Source organism: Myotis davidii, unplaced genomic scaffold (genome assembly GCF_000327345.1).
Source record: "Myotis davidii unplaced genomic scaffold, ASM32734v1 scaffold147, whole genome shotgun sequence".
Taxonomy (NCBI): domain Eukaryota; kingdom Metazoa; phylum Chordata; class Mammalia; order Chiroptera; family Vespertilionidae; genus Myotis; species Myotis davidii.
Window position 1 is genome coordinate 3836787 of NW_006383010.1, and position 18128 is coordinate 3854914.

The 18128-nt window shown below is 35.6% G+C and overlaps 1 long non-coding RNA gene across 1 annotated transcript in view; it reads right to left on the reverse strand.

Annotated features, from left to right (window-relative positions):
- Positions 1-13809, reverse strand: part of LOC107181599 — a 39097-nt gene extending 25288 nt beyond the window's left edge. The window contains exons 1-2 of the long non-coding RNA XR_001512263.1: positions 13778-13809; positions 1073-1123 (exon numbers count right to left, since the gene is read on the reverse strand). This is a non-coding gene — a long non-coding RNA (uncharacterized LOC107181599). The remainder of the gene's footprint in view (positions 1-1072; positions 1124-13777) is intronic.
- Positions 13810-18128: the final 4319 nt, after the last annotated feature.

Below are 18128 nucleotides of genomic sequence, written 5' to 3' on the forward strand. Positions count from 1 at the left end.
CTCCCAAAGAATTCCCCCTTTTTTTTTTTTGCCTGGCTAACTCCTCACCCTCCTCACTTGACTTCAATATAACTCCTTCAGGAGAGCCTTTTCCGAGTCCCCAGACCTCATTAGAATCTTGATTACACTCTTTTATAGCACATTGCATCTCTCCTCTATGATCCTTATGATTTTAATGAATTACGTCATTATAAATATCAAAAGGGCACAGACTATGTTTTTCTTATAATTCCAGTATCTAGGGAATATGTATTCTGATTTTTGTGTATTAGATTTACAAAAAATAATTATTGAATGTGGTACTGATTAGTTCACATAAAAAATGAGATGACTAACATAGGTCTTGATGCTTAAATAAGTGGGATTTCAATGAACTAACTAGATAAACAGGTAAGATTTTACATCAGTGTATGAATTCAGAACTTGATGGTTTTTATGGACATTATTCTTAGAAAGTGGCCGAAGATTTAGATGGACAGAGAGGAAAGTCAGTCCATTTAGAAGAGAAAATCTCAAAATTTAAATGAGAATGTCATGCCTTTTTGTAGCAATAAGGAGCCTGACAAGACTAAAGCAGACAGAACATGACTAAGAGAGACTTTGAAAATAGCACAATTTACAATTACAATTCCCCAATTTTCCTCCCTATTGCTAGCTTTGTAAACTTTTCTTCTCCAATGGTTAGCAAGTGCTTGGAAGGACTGTGCACTAAATATATATTTTATGAGTGGACAGAAAGGAGAGAACCAGAGCGCATAAAGGTAAGTCCTTTCTTCCGCATTCTTTACTTCCCTTCTAACTTTTTTGTTAAACCTTTTTATTCTTTAAGAAAAATCCTTTCTCTCTCTTTTTTTCTTAGTTTTTGAAATTATAATCAGAGCACTTTAAGTCATGGTGAACTATAGGAAAGTATTGGCGGGACAGATACATAAATACAAAATTTCAAATATAGAGGGGTGACCTATGGAATTTTGGCCCCCACATCTGCAAAGATGATGACTAATGTACTATGGGCCCATTCAAATGTTTTTGCTAATAAATTTCTAGTGTTATGTTACATTGACTCTATTACCTTTATCTTTCAGAACTGAAGAAGTCTTCTCAGATTTTTCTTTTCTAATTTCTGCAAGAAGAATCATGAAAAGAAAATGTTACAAGGAATAGTAGAGATAAAATGGTATGTTTCTTGATGTGTTTTGCTTATTGAGGCCTAAGAAATCAAAGGGGCTCTGAGTTGATATTCAAAATACAGATATATCCTGGGATAGGTTGCCCCTAGAAAATAAGCCCATGAATTATTATCACAAGGGTCAAATTATGATAGACACAAACAAGGTACAAATAAAATGCTATGGGCTTTGGGGAAAGAAGGTAGGGTAACAAGAATAGCTAACATTGTCTATTGCCTATGTGTTATAGGAAATGTTCTCTACTGTTTTGTCTTTCAACATTTACAACAACCCTATAAGGTAGGCAGGTCCGGACATTGCTCTTACTTTTCACATAAAGGAATTAATAACTTTCCCAAGGTTGGGTAGCTCTTAAACAAGAGACCTGGGATTGAAACTGATGTCTCTCTCAACTCAACCACAAAGATACTGGCTCTGGCAGCTGACTGATGGGATCAGAAAGTCTTTGGCTGGTGGTACTGAGGCAGTCCTTGAAAGATAGAAAGGAATTAGACCAACAGAGATGGAGTGGAAAGGAAGACACATTTTAGAAGGACAGAAGAGAGAGTAAGGAGGCCTGGGCTGGGCGGTCTGTCCATTCGGCTGTGTGAGTCACTTGTAGGCAACAGACTGCGGTGGAAATGATGCTGTGTGACTTCCCAGGCCAGAAAGGCAGGAAAGGCCACGGAGCTCCCACCTGCTCCTCTAGGAACACTAGCTCCGGGGAAGCTGGTGCCCTGTAAGTACTCTAACTGACACCACCAGGCGGCAAAGGATATATATAGGCAGACCAGTCAACAGCCCAAGCTGGACTCCCAGCTAAGAGCTAGCATCAACTGCCAGCCATCGAGGTGAGCCAACCTGGCCATCCAGAAGTTGGTTGCCTTAGACGACTAAAGCTCAAGCCAACCTTTGACGGCAATCATGTGAGACTGTGCCTTTGGTGTTGTATCTAAAAAGTCATTGCCAAACCCAAGGCCACCTAGATTTCCTGTTATGTCATCTTCTAGAACTTTTATAGCTTTAAGTTTAAATTATGTCTATGATCCACTTTGAGTTAATTTTTTGAGAAGAATGCAGGGTCTGAGTCTAGATTCTTTTTTAAAAATTATTATTTTTGCTTGTTGGTGTCCACTTGATTTAGTACCACTTGTTGATACGACTATTCTTTCTCCATCCAATTGCTTTTGCTCTTCTGCCAAAGATATATTGACTATATTTTGTGAGCCTCTTTCTGGGCTATTTATTCTGTCCCATCAATCTATTTACTTGTCTGTTCTTTTACCAATATAACACTGTGCTGACTGTGTTGATCGCCATAGTTTTTTAGTCTTGAAGTCCAGCAGTGTCTGTTTTCCGACTTTATTTTTCTCCTTTAATATTGTCTTGGCTATTTTGAGTCTTTCATTTTTTCATAAAAACTTAAAGTCAGTTTGTTGGTATGTTTGTCGATATTCACAATATCAGTTTTCCAATATTCACTAGGATTTTTATTGTGACTGCATTGAATCTACAAATCAATTTGGGAAGAAATGACATCTTAACAATTTTGAGTCTACCTGCCCATGAACACGGAATATTTCTCAATTATTCAATTCTTTTATTTCTTTCACCAGAGTTTTATAGTTTTCCTCATGTAGATTGTATACATATTTTGTTAGGTTTATATATAAATAATTCCTTCTTTTGGTGTTAATGTAAATTGTATTATAATTTTAATTTTGTTCATTCCAATATTTCATTGCTGGCATACAGCAAAGCAATTGCTTTTGCATATTAACCTTGTATCTTACAACCTTGCTATAAACACAGATTATTTCTAGGCTTTTCTTGATTCCTTAAGATTTTCTACATAGACAATCACATCATTTGTGAACAAAGACAAAGTTTTATTTCTTCCTTCACAGTTGATATAACTTTTATTTTCTTGTGTTAACTTGTACTTCCAGTACAATGATGAGTAAATGGGATTAGAGGGGATACTTTTGCCTTATTCTTTATCTTAGTAGAGAAGCTTCTAGTTTCTCTCCATTAAGTATGATGTTAGTTGTAGGTTTTATTGTAGATGTTCTTTGTCAAGTTGAGAAAGTTCCTCTCTATTCCTAGTTTGCCAAAAGATTTTATCATGAATGGATGTTTGATTTTGTCAAATGATATTCTGTATGTACTGACATAACTTCCATAGTTTTTCTGTGTTTCTTCTATAGCTTATTGATGTGATAGATTACATTAAGTTTCTTTTTTCCAAATGTTGAACCAACCTTGCATAATTTTAATTAACCCCACTTGGTCATGATGTATAATTTTTATACATTGTTTGAGTTGCAAATATTTTAGGTTTCTATGAACATTTTTAGCAATCTCTCTCACAGTACGTTCAACTTTCTGATGGAAAAGTACATGTAAAAGTATTTGAAATCTGAGACTCTCAGAAAGATTTTGACTGGAGTAAAACGAAAGCTAATGCCCTTTGAACAAACTAGACGTAGCTATTGATGCCAAGGAAGCATCAGCTGCACACAGGGCCCGCTACTTCCGGGCGAGCCTCCCGGTATGAACAGGCCGTTGCATCCCCTGTGAATGGTAAGCGGGAGCCTTGGGAGTGTTGGTAGCATGGCAGAACAGCCACGTTCAGCAAAGTGAGGACCATTGCCATGAGGTCCAGCTCCACGAAGGAGGGCAAAGACCAGCGTTCCCCCGTCTTCATGAATGAGAAAGAAGACCTCTTACGTTGCATTGAAACAGAAAGGGTGTTCGACTCCTCTGCCCACTGTACCAACGTCTCCAACATGAGCCACTTGGTGAGGCAGAGACGCTGGGCCGGTGGTGGAGGGGGCAGGTCACCCACCACCTCTTGGCTCTGCTGAAGGAATACTTTGCTTGTGTGTTAGGGACATGAGGGCAAACTGAGGTGGTGACACAAAGTTAAACAAACAAAGACAAAATACAACAAAACACGAAGAACATGAGGATGAGAGAAGTATCGGCACCCAGAAAAGAAACAGGAATTTAAAACAGAAACCAGAGGTGGCAATACCGGAGGGTTTGCCTTGTGAAAGGGTGGACATCATCTCCTCATTTTTCAATGTTAATCTTTAGTCCTGTTTAAAAACAACAAGTTCCCTCTCCCCAAACTCTTGTTTTCTACTTTTTTCAGGGGGGTTTTCTCTTTGTTTGGGGTTTTGTTTCTTGCTGTGACTGAAACAAGAGGGTTTATTGCAGCAAAAATCAATTCACAAAACATAGTAACAATACCTTGGAGAAGAAAGATAAGAGAGAAGGAAAAAGGGAAACCCTATAGAAATCTACATATTGGTATTGGATTTAAAAAACAACAATTATGTATCTTTTTGTTGTCTCTAGCCCGATCAGATAGGAGCACAACCAGGGGAGGGAAAGTAGAGAGACACCCAGGAGCCGAAACCCCTCCCAGCCACTGGGCTGTCTTGCCACCACCATTCCTGGTCACACAAAACAGAACCCAACTAGCAGCTGGGAGACGAGGACACCACACAAGACTGTTTTATACAGTATTCTAGGTGCCTACCACACAGGAAACCTTGAAGAAAACCAGTTTCTAGAAGCTGCTGTTACCTCTTGTTTACAGTATATCTGTCTATCTATCTATCTATCTATCTATCTATCTATCTATCTATAATATAGATATGAGCTATATTTATAAAAGGTACTGTAAACTACTCTAAAACAAAACAAAAAAACCTAAATACTGTTCTTCCTATCGTTTAGAAAGACAAACTCGATCTATTCAATAAATATTCAGTGTCTCCTTTGTGCTTGGAGCTGGAAGAACAAGATGGTTGCATGAAGTTCAGTCTTTGGTGGAATGCATCTGTATCGACAGATTAAGAACAAGGATCGAGACAGGTACACAGGGCTCTGGGGCCATAGCAGAAGGATTGACAAACTCTGCTTGTTGGAATGAGAAAAGACCTTACAGAAGCACTAGCACTTGTGCTGTATTCTGAATATGGATATAAAATTTTCCATCCAAGAAGAATTGAAAAGACATCTCCAATATAAGAAACTATAGAAGCAAACCACGGAGTGTGAAGTTCATGTGGCTGGATTGCTGAGTATACAAAATGGGAGAGAAGCAGTGAGCCACAGCTGTCATGTCACAGTGAGATCAGTGGTGAGGGAACCTGAAGTACCCTCCTAATTTTTAAAAAATTGATTTTAGAGAGAGAGGAAGAGAGAGAGTAAAACATCAATGTAAGAGAGAAACATCGATGGGTTGCCTTTTCTATGTACCCCAATGGGAAATAGAACTAACCTTTTGGTGTAAGGGAGGACACTCTAACCAACTGAGCCACAGGCTAGGGCCTAAGTTTTTAAATTTATATCCTTCCAGTGACAATAGTCTTTAGACTCTAAAGGTAATTTTTTTTTTCTGTCATTGTGTTAATTAAGAAAAGTTTGCTCATAAGGGAATGTGATACATACTGAATTGACTGACAATACATAGGAAGCCATTGTCCTTTGTTTGGAAATAGTCCAAAATTGAAACCACCAGTCACCCACCGTGGTGTTATCACATTCTCCTGTTTCCAAAAACAATACCTTGTTTTATTTTTTATAGTTTCTTTCTGTGTGGGTGTCATGAGTATAAGTTCTATATACTGGGTGTCATTATTACTGATTCTTATAATTAAATTACTATTTAGAGAATTTTCATGTCACTTAAATGGACATCCAATAGTATGCTTTATTCCAGAGATGTGCTTTTTGAAATTTAAGAAAATGCTTTAAATAGTATAATTAAGTAGATTTAAATAATATTTAAAAAATATTTTTATTTTATGATCTGAATCTTACTTTCCTGCTTATATTTTTGTACAGATTGGACTTGGAATCAGAAAAATAAGTATATTCTTCAGCATTTGGGGCAAAGTAGAAATGTTGCAGGCATGGGAGACATTTATTACAAATGAGAATCAGACAATATTAAGATTCGAAAGTCCTTTAGAGATTGCTTAGTCAAATAATTTTGGTTTATAAAAGAGGCTTTACCAGGCAAGAAACTAGCCTAACTTCACAGAATAAGATTCTGGAAGGGCTAGACCACACCTAAGTTTTATTTTGAAAAAACTCTATGTTCTATGGTTCAAGCAGGTTAGTATTTCTAATCTTCATTGGCTTTCATCAGTTATTTTTTTTTTTCAAGGACCAACAGTTCAAATGCTAACTGCAAGTTAAAAAGTGTTCACCGGAATTTTCATTGCCAAGACTCTTGATAAGAATATAGATGCTTTGTATAGGTTGTCTGACCCGCTATCTCTTTTTCTCACAAATAAATAAACTGAAATTAAATCCAGACTTAGTTTTTTAAATTTACACTTTGCCATTTCATAATTCTAAGGGAAGATATGAATTGAATTTTCATTTTTTTTTAAGAATTGCTTTTCAGTTTGCATATAATACATCATTCTATGAAAAAAATTGGGGAAGTAATAGTCAATAAGGTACAATCCAATTTTATATATAATGTTGATAAAATTTTCATGTTTATTCCTGAAATTATTTCACCTACAATTTGTAATTCTTTTTTTACAACAATAAGAAAGCAACAATTTTTTTTTACACCAATAAGAAAGTTTTTTTTTTTTTTAATGTAGGGCTGGTGATTTCAATAATTTGATTTCTGGAGAATGGAACTTAAACTCCAGTAATTTTCTCCATAATATGACATCAAAATTGATTTTAATTAATTTTATTCAATATAGTGTATGCCAAATCTTTTTTTTTTCCTAAACAGGCCTTTAGTAGAATATCAATTTAAAGAAAAATCAATTTAAAGAAAATCAAGTGAGAGGGAACATCAATAAAAAAATTTTCATGAAAAACAATCTTTATTCTGGCTACTCAGCTTAGTAACCTAGCAGCTTACAATGCACTTTCTATTAAACATTTTTTCATGGTAAAAGAGAATAAACCCAAATGTAGCTTCAGGATAATAACAGGGATGAAAGTAAATAATATAGCAAAAAGAGGCATAATTAACACCTTAATCTTGAGTTTGTGAGGCGGCGTTTTCTTGGTGAGTTAGATGGGAAACACTAAAATGCATTTCCACAATCTTTTATATAATGTACTGTAAAGTTGATTTCTTCTCTAAAGAACATTTTAATCTTCAAATATCTATATCATATAATTGAAAATTATATTTACATTTCAAATTCTGGTGATAGTGATCAAAATTTTATAGGATGTAAAGTGGGATTTGTAAGTGTATTTTCATTATGTAGAGAATGAAAATGGCCTATTACAGATTTAAGTATGTGTTAAAGAGCTATCACCTAATATTAAGATGTAGATAATAATCAAGAATAAATACTTTTCATTGTTTAAAAATTATTAAATTATTTAAGGTAGTGCCAAAGAAGTGTGAAGATCACATGATAACTTTCTTCATATTGACAATTAGATTTGACTGAGCTTTAAGAAGTGGTTTATAGTTGCATTCTATTAGCTTTATGTGAAGGATCTTAGAAGTTAAGTCAAGACAGTTTAAGAATTACAAGACAGGTGAAGCAACAAAGCCCATTTGATGTAAAGAAAGTTTGTTGCTTTTAAGAACCTTAAAGATGGGTACACTTTCCACTAAGAAACCACTTTGATGAGTCACAGAAGTGGTAGGAGGCAGGCAGAGCAGGAGCGACACATTGCTCCTAGGCATGCTGTCTGTTCCAGAAACATAAGGACGCTTCAGTTAGCCCATGTGCCAATCAGTGCCTCTGACCTGAGAGTTAGAAAGGTGAATTTAGTGGTAAGAAAAGTGATCCCAGTCTGAAGTGCCAGGTGAGGTTCGTGGGGTAATCTTAGAGATTTAGTGTGTTGTTTTTTTTTTTTCCTATAAAATTCCCAGAGTCTCTAAGAAAAGGAAGGAAAAATAGGTCACATTGGACAGAGTAGTTATTCATTTCCATGATAATTGAAAGACAGTATTTTTATGGAAACAAGGATTTGGGCATTACAATGATCCCTCGGTGTGACCTGTATTTGCCTAGAGCATATTTTGCATCAAATAAGAGTGATCAAGTTACGTATTAGCTTATTAGAGAAAATGGATCATTAATAACAATGAACTTTTTAAACTTTTGATTAATGGTACAATATGATTATAGATCTCATTGCATTGCTTCCAAATCTTATCAATTGGCATACATTGCTTCTTTACCGGGCTGAAATTCTCTTTAGCATAGAATGACATTCCTACCTACAAATGTTTGAATCACATGAACCAAATGTTGCATAGCAGGAGGCAGCACACTGCACATCAATCTAACAGCACAAACTTCTTTTTACTATGTTGCTCTGCTGTGACAGATAGGATTTAGACTTGTCTCTTTTGGGGTGAGGGGAAGGGGAGAAACATGGTGAGGAATAAGGGACTAGGAAGACATTTCCCATGCATGAGATAAAGAAACTGTGAGAACATTCTAAAAGTATTACATAAAATAAGAGGAAGAAGAAGTGAAATGTGTTAAGTGAGCAGGTGAGACAGTGGAGTACTACAAAGGTTCTCTTGAAGATAGAGATCAACCGAAGGACTTGTAGGCATGCATATAAGCCTAACCAATGGACACAGACACCAGGGTGGTGAGGGCATGAGTGGGGGCTGGGGGGAGGGGAATGGGGCGATAAGGACACATATGCAATACCTTAATCAATAAAGAAAAAGATAAGGATATAAATAAGCAGAGTACACTCATGTGTACAGGTGCTGCATGGGCTCCTTATGTAGACCATCTTCTCTCTGAAGCTCACTCCATGCTCTTCACACCCGTTCCCCAGTGCCTAGTCTGTTGTGAGCGCTCAATAAATATTAAACAACTAAAGTGTAAACTATTGTTAAGAAATTTGGAATTCACAGGAATCAATAGTAAATGGTCATCATTTAACATTTATTGAGAGTCAACAGCATGACTTAGTCCACATGTGCAAATAGGTTATTTTATAATCACATATTAAGCAAATAATTTAATACAACTTGTATTAACTAAATGTTCAGTTTTACTCCATAGATATTAATTATAATTTAAAAAAAATGATGTTGACACATGATGAAATAAGAACATTCGGCATTTAAATAAATAACTTTATCTCAGGGAAATCGTTACTCTTAGATATTAACACTCACTTGAAAGTATGAGCTAAAATTGCAATAGGTACACACCACAGATTCTACATAGACCAGTACAGATACAAAGAATAGAAGAATCTAGAAAGGTGGATGAGAACAAATTTACAAATCATAGAATAGCATTTGAGTTTCACCTGCTGCTGTGACAATTTAAAACACTAATACAATTATATAAGGTACTGTTGCTTACAAAATAGCATCAGAGGCGAAGAAAGACAGAAACTCTTCAGATGGGCACAAATTAGCAAATTTATGAATTTAGAAACATTTTTTAATTTAAAGCAAAATTGATGTTTTTATTACAGGAAATCACTGCATTTGATACATTTATGATCCACATTCTCCAATTTTACCCCTTACAAAATGATTACTAACTTGTTTAAATTTATTTTTAGGGGGTATTAATAGGCACTCAATTCTATTAATGTTTTTCCATAAACATTTTTGTCATGCTTCCACTTAATTGAATTTGAAGTGATTTTTAATTAGGAGTATGGAAACTATACTTAATATTTCTGTAATGAAACTTTCAGTTTAGTTTTGGGATAATGAAGTATCGATAAGAATTCAAGTTTAGAAACTGTGTTTTTCCCTAACATCTTAGAAATGGAAGTCTTTCTACATCAGTCTTTCCTTAAAGAAGCAAAAGATTCTATATTCTGCTATAAGGAACATACTACTTAAAACCTTGGTTGACTAGATAATTTTGAGCTTTAGAAGGAGTAAGAGATAATCTAGGCTCAGCTTCATAATTGTAGAAATAACAAAAGCAAGGATAGGGCTTAATGTTTCTATATTTAGACTCATATATTGCCCTCATTGGGCAATTGTTTTATTTTCTCTTCCACTTTCAGTTTCAAAAATTAGTTTACAATATAATAGTTGCAATTACTAAAATTTAATATTTTTTCTATATCTAATCAGATGATGACTGCATATGCAGTTTTATTTATGTAAGAGTATTATCTGCAAAAATAACATTAATAATGTAATTAACAATGCATATATATTAATTTTCTCTACTATTTCCACTTTCAAATGGGAGTAGTTAAAGGATTTCATCATTTGTCTTCTGCTTTCTAAAATATTGGAAATCATGTTTAGATTTATTAAAACACTCTAAGTGCACAGTATTTATAGGGGCACAGTTCACTAAAGTCTGGATCACCTAATATTTCTTCCTTCAACAATTCCGCTTTGTTTTCATTCACCCTGCAACTATTTATTAAACACTTCTTCTATGCCAGCGCTGTTATAAGCTCTTAGAACAGACTCTCATAGAAGACCTAAAGTGATGTCATACACAGGCATGAATAAAAGAGAAGGAAAGATGACTTGAGAATGGTTTAATTCATTACTATTTACTCCACCTTTTCACTGTTGAACATACTCACTTGGAAGGAAAACATTAAAAGTGAAGAAACTCTGGGATTCCAATCTTTTAAAGTTAATTATCCTGATGGGTCTCCTTTCCTGCCCCAGTAAGTAGCAAGCCACTTCTTGAGAGTGATTATTTTGCTCCTCTGGCTAGTAACTAGCAAATATTATTAAAGAATTTTTTTCCTCAGAAAAAGTGAGATTGAAAAAAAGAAAGGAAAATGGGATTTAGGAGGGCAGGTCAGTTTTGAAAAGGAATATCAAATATACATTAAATGTAAGAAATTAAATATTAACAAATGAATAAACTGAGATTAATAAATGTGATGTGCTCTTTGCAGAGATACAAATATATAAAGGTGAATCCTCATACAGTAACATGTGTTGAAATGTTTTATCTTTGGCAGTCCTTAGTTCTTACTAAAAGGATAGTGACATTTATTGTGGAAAACATTTGTTTCTCCTGATGCTTTTGGTAACTGCTTTCCAAAGAAGGAGAAACAAGAAGAAACAAGGTGTATGTGTGTGACTATTTGGGTGTGCACCTTGAAGGTGAAGGAAGTTAGAGTTTCTTAATACTCAATACTCTATTCTAGTCAATTTATGATCTTTATGTGAAAAGTAACTAAAAAATGATTCATTGTGAGTTGAAGATAAAATAGAGCTCGTTTTTTGAACTTTTGCAGAAGTTATACTAATCAAATTTCTACTTCTTATATGATATAATGTCTAGTTTGCTAAGTTACATTAACATAAAATTTGTTTCATCTTTCACTGCCTGACTTTCCTATAAAGTTTAGTTCAATCAATGTTTCACAAGTTTTTCCAATTATAATGCAGACTAAGTCCAGAAGTTCAATGTACACAATTTTACATAGATCCCAAAGTATAGTTGGCATCCATAAAGAATTATGAACACCATATAGTTTTTCCCTTGCACAAGTCCATAAGTTCAAACTTAAATGAAGTAAAGTAACTCTTTATAATGAATTTAATAGCACTTCACTGCATTGTGAACTAGTTTGAGATTACGCATACTTAGGAAGATAGCTGAAAACTACACGAGGAAGAAAACTACACGGCAGTCTGAAAACGCCATCTTATGAATAAATATCAGAATACTACAATGAAATCTATAGAACGTCATTGATTTATTCTCATATAAACTCTCTGCTTTATTAAAGTCGCAAATATATATTTTTATACTTATTACTAGTCATAGATATTCCATCAAAAAGTATGCAAGTTATTAAAATACTCTACTTATGACTTTTATAGTTGAAAAACATGAAGCCATTGCTTGACAGTATTTAAAACTGAAATGATTTACTAAATCAATATAAAAAGCCATTGAAATAACCTCTTAGACTTTTTACATAAGTCAAGAACTTAAGGTCTTCATAAGATAAAAGGTATTGTTATTTAAAAATATAAATTACAAAATCATATGAGGAAGTAAGTTCACATCTCTAAAAGCCATTTTCAATCTCCTATCAACTTGAGAATACATGATAGGATTAATAAAAATGACACTAACTTGAAGGTTAGAAGAAATAAACAGCCTGTTTATTTAAATCAGTTGCCTTCCAGGTACTATTATTAGTGTAGCCATTTTATATTTTAGTCAACCTTCTCTTAATATGCTTTGACTATCAGAGAAACCCATAAAAGCCATAAAAGGTAAGTAATCAAAGCCTTTACACTATATAGGTGAAATGTATGCAGCTTAATGAAAGCAATTCGATAGTTGATCTCACCTATATTAAAGCTGATATTATTAAAAAAAATACTTAAGCAAATACTGCATGTTTATCTAGGAATTTATAATTTTTCAAATCCTCTTATTTGGGCTCTACATCTTGCCAGGTAAGCAGGTCAGATATAATGAACATCATTTTTAAAGAGGAAGTTTACGCTCAGAACCTTGTGTAAGTGAACAAGCTGAAATTAGGAGTCAGTCCTCCTACTCCTCCACTGTATATTTCAGAGACTAAAATACTCACTTCACAAAGAAGTTTGCAGAAACATTCTCTGACATTCCTGGTAGTTCCCAAAGGCCAAAATTAATTTGAAAACATTTTCAATGTGATTTTTATTTAGAAAAGACCAAAGAAATAAATCCTTGAATAATTGTCTTAACTGAATCCTTAACCTTAGTTTGTCTAAAATGTGAGAAATTGAAGGATATTAGAATATATTTGTATATAAAATACTAAATTTCTGATATTAGAAATTTAACTGCATCTCAAGTTTAAGAGGAGAAATTATTTTGACCTTACTCTTGACAAAATTATTGCTAGCTATGATTTTATTTATTAATTATAGTAATCAATAAATAATATGATATTATAACAAATAAAATGTGAAAGGGTCAGTGGCAACTATTAAAATTAGTAGAACTCTGATATCTAACAGAAGACCTAACATTATTTTAAGTGTTTTAACTCTACTCTGCTATAGAATTTTTCTCAAGCATATTCCGGAGTGACATATGTATTATTTAGCTGTATAAACAAAAATTAAAATGCATTATTTATGGCATTATGACAGATAAAAAAATTAAAAATTCAAACCTCTTGGGAGAATCAATAGCTGAAGTCATAATAGAAACTCAAATAACTTACTTCTGTTGCTGCTTTTATCTTTGTTTTAACTGTTACATGTTCTTTAAGCAGTAGAAATTGTTTTGGCATAAATGGATTGTTTCATCTTTATTCTTTGAACTGGTTTTGGTCAGGTGTAGTTAAAACGACAAATCAAACTGAAAAATGTCTACCAGTTGCCCCGGAGGATCATTTCCTTATTCCCAACAATCTTCAGTGTCTTTTCTGATGTAATTAAGCAGTCTGCAGAGTTTTCCTGTTCTGAACTTATATTCCAAGTTTAATTATACAAAAGAGCAAAACCCAGATCGCTGCCTCCCATTCTCCCTGGCACAGAAAACATGGAGGACAGTGACAGCAATAGACTTAAAGCTCATTGTCTTCCGCCTGTCTGCATCCAGGGCTCTCCTCATGTTGTTGTCTTTCTAAGGAAGATAGTGTCAACCTCCTTCATTTTTTTTTACCTTGCTCCACTGCCTTGGCTGTTTTCTCTTCCTTCTTTCCAGGTACACCTGCAAAGCAGAGATAAAGTTTAAGTAAAAGTGCCTGATAGAAATGCTACTTCTGCTCCAAAAAAAGTATTTTTACCTATTAAGTGCCACCTATTTCTCCCAAACAAGCTAGTTTTCAAAGCTTTTTCAACATTTCTTATTTCCCAATAGTCCAATTGAAACTTATATTAAATCTAATCTTGTAGAATTAGAGGGAAAAAAATCACTTGACTTTATGACTAGCTTTCCCACACTATTTTCTACTTTATTCTTTATACTCAGCTTCGATAAACATTAAACATGCTCTACAAAGAATTCCACTTGACAGGACAATGAGTAATCCACTTACATTCCAGGTTGTTGCTGGAGTTATTTAGCATCTTAAAAATGTCGATTAGATGTTGCTTTAAATTCAAGCGTAATATAGCTGCATCCACTGACAAGACAGTGCAGTCATCCTTGAGATTTATTTAAACCTTAACTGAAGTTGCAAGTAACCAAAAGAGAAAAAGGTTGCCATTTAGGTGCTGTTTCCTCTGAACTGTGCCTTTTCTGAGGCTTGTTGGTCTCAGTGGAGTATTCACTACTTACTTATTTATACATCAAAATAGTAAAAATGATTCACACAAAATCAGTGTACCACACTGAAATAATTGATTCAAGGAAAGACCTTCAGAGGATATTACCAACTTTTAGATGAAAGATGAGTGGGGAACTGAATATTGTCATTACAGCCAAGTATCACCACACAGAGTTCCAAAGGGGAAAAATGCAATTTTGAAATAAAGAAATGTGCTTGTCACCAGGCTAACTCGTTGATGAAACTCAGAACCATCTATAATAATAAAAGCATAATATGCTAATTAGACCGGACAGCCAAACGACCTTCCGGACGTCATTATGGACGTCCTTCTGGATGAAGCTGCAGCGGCGGGGGCTGAGGCAGAGGCCGCTAGAGGCAATGAGGCAGGCAGGCAGAGTGGTTAGGGGTGATCAGGTAGACAGGCAGGCAGGAGAGCGGTTAGGAGCCAGTGGTCTCGGATTGCAAAAGGGATGTCCAACTGCCGGTTGAGGCCTGATCCTATAGGGATCCCTACAATATCAGGCCTAAACTGGCAGTCAGACATCCCCCAAGGGGTCCCTGATTGCAAAAGGGTGCAGGTCGGACTGAGGGACACCCCCTCCCACGCACACACCCATGTGCATGAATTTCGTGTACTAGGCCTCTAGTTTATTCATAATAGGACATACTATTTGCTTCCTAATGAAATTAACTGTGTTGTATGTAGTATAACCTCTGAAATATTCTTGACAAAACAACTGGAATCCAGCTAAGCCAAAGATTTAGCTTTCTTAATCAAACATAGGATATGCAGAACATTTTAAATAGCATTCTGAAGAAACAATCAGAACAATAAAAGATGTCTACAGTGTAAGTGGCCATGATCTTTTCAAAAATTTAATATGAAGAACCAGATAGATAGAGAATTGCTTTTTACAGAAAACTTGTTAAAATCACTCATTAATTATAATAGCTCATCGGCACATTCTTTTGAATTTTTCAAGTAGATAATTTCATCTGTGAGTAATGAGTTTTATTCTTACTTTTCTATTCTTGTACCTATTATTTCTTCTTCTCATCTTACTGCACTGCTGCAATAGCCAGTACAATTTGTAATAGTGGTGATAGCATACACCTTTGTCTTGTTCTAATTCGTAGGAGAAAACCTTTCCACTTTTCTCCAGTGGCTATACTATTTGTTAATGTTTTTTTAAAAATATATCTTAACAGATTAAGGAAGCTTCTTTCTACTCTAGTGATGAATTATATCAAATGTATCTACTATGATGCATTTATTTATTCCTGTGATTTTATTATTCTGGTTAATTACATTGATTTACATTGATTTAGTCTGGTTAATTCCTGAAGCCTGGCCAGCATGGCTCAGTGGTTGAGCATCAACATATGAATAGGGAGGTCATGGTTCAATTCCCAGTCAGGGCACATGCCCAGGTTACAGGCTCAGTCCTCAGTGTGGGGCATGCAGGAGGCAACCAATCAGTGATCCTCATCACTGATGTTTCTCTCTCTCCCTCTACCTTCCTCTCTGAAATCAATAAAAATATATTTTAAAAAATAATAAATAAATTGCATTCCTAAAATAAAACAAATTTGTTTACATTTTATCTTGCACATATATTATCAGACTTGATCTGCTCAAGTTTATGCCTTCATATTCACAAGAGAAGTTAGTCTTCATATTTTTTTCTTTTTCAGCTCCTGTTAGGTTTTGATATTAAATTTAAAATGAGTAAATGTTCCGTATTTTCTATATTTGGAAGGTTTGGTGCAGATTGTTAATATTTCCTTAAATGTTTGAAAGAATTCACCACTGAAGCCATCTGGTTAAAATTTTCCTTGGAGAAGAATTATAATTATGGATTCAAAATATCAGTTTAATTAAAAATTTTCAAATTTATTGAAAAAATGTTTCTAAAAAAGTAATGGAGAGAACCAAGAAGGTGGCATAGGCAAATACCTGTACTCCTGCCTCCCACAACTACATCAAAATTACAGCTAAAATACAGAACGGCCATCAGCCAGAACCACCAGAAAGCTGGCTGAATGGAAATCCTACAACTAGAGAGGTAAAGAAGAAAGCACACTGAGACTGGTAGGAGGTGTGGAGGCACAGAATGGGCTGGCCCAGCACCCACATGGCTGCTTTTTTAGTCAGGAGGGAGATGGTTTTAGCAGAGGCCACCTGGGAGGAGCAACACATCCCAGCTCCACACCATACCTCCAGCCTAGGGTCCCAGAGTTGGGAAAAGAAGTCCCTACAGCAGTAAGAACTACAGGCTGTAAAAACCAGTGCGGATTGGGGTTCGGTGATCCACAGGCTGCTGGAGACCCACCTGCTCCTCTTAAGAGGCTGGCACCACGAACTGAACCTACAAGCTCCCGCTTATTCTGAACTCCAGCACCAGGGTGAGGCTCTGTCTGGCATGGGGGCAGGAACTTGGGGGTGGCTTTCTTCCAGACAGAAATGCTAGCAGCAGGCATTATTCTCATGCTGGGACCTCGCCAATGCAGGGCTGACTGGCAGCCATTGCTGTTTGCTCCACCCTGGTGATTCCCTGAGACCCCGCCCCATCCAATTTACAACCTCACCCAAGCTGTGTACAGTGGCTTTTGCATATGAACGGTCTGTCCTTGCTCAGGGTAAAATCCTGTCAAACAAGCTGCAGCTGGGCCAGGGAGCCCCAAACCTATCAATAAAATGCCCAAGATCTGCACCAACACCAGCCTGGCTTGCTTCACAGCTGGGCCTAGTCTGGGCACTTCCAAACCCGATACAAAGAGGAGGAATCTGCAGATCTCTTTGTAGCTCCTGCTGGGTGGCTCCAGGCAGTGTCTGACTTTACACCTCCCTAGAGCTCCAAGAGCCAGTGTTCCCAGTGATCAGTGTCAGACCATACCAGATTACAACTCTTCACATCCATAAGTGACGCACTCAAGGGGCAGACTCAGTGAGCACTGAAGCCCCACTGAAGCAAACTCCATAAGATGAAGTTTGAAAGTGATATACGAACCAGATCTTGGGAGACTTTTACATCATCTTAACAAGCTTGGACTTAATTTTATGGACAAGTGTGGAAAAGAGAGCTTTTGTTGTTTATGTTTTTATTTCTCTCTCTTTTTAAGATATTTTTTTTTATTGACTTGGGAGAGAAAGGGAGAGGGAGAGAGAGATAGAAACATCAATGAAGAGAGAGAATCATTGATTGGCTGCCTCCTGCACGCCTCCTACTGGGGATCGAGCCTGCAACCCGGGCATGTGCCCTTGACTGGAATCAAACCTGGAACCCTTCAGTCTGTATACCAATGCTCTATCTACTGAGCCAAACCAGCTAGGGAGAGAGTTTTAAATTAAGAGTGGTTTATTCTGTTTTAAGACTTTGATAATTTATTTTTACTGTACTGGGAGTTCTGGTAAGATAAATATTACTGAAATAAAAATAAGGAGATGAGGAAAGTGGTGAGATTGTTATAATGGTTAAACATAAAACAATGAAGATTTGAATTCAGATTAAAGGCATGGCTATGAATAGGAGGAAATATATTCAAGAAATATTTAGGGAATAAAATCAGCAGAACTTGAAGATTCTTTGAATATTAAGTGAAGGGGAAAAAAAAGAAAACTCAGTCGCCCCCAGATTTCTAGTAAGGTGGAGAATGGATTGTGGTTTCACCAGTGGTAATGAGTTGCAAATTGAGAAGAGAAAATTAGTTTATCCACTCACTTACTGGAGAGCATTATGC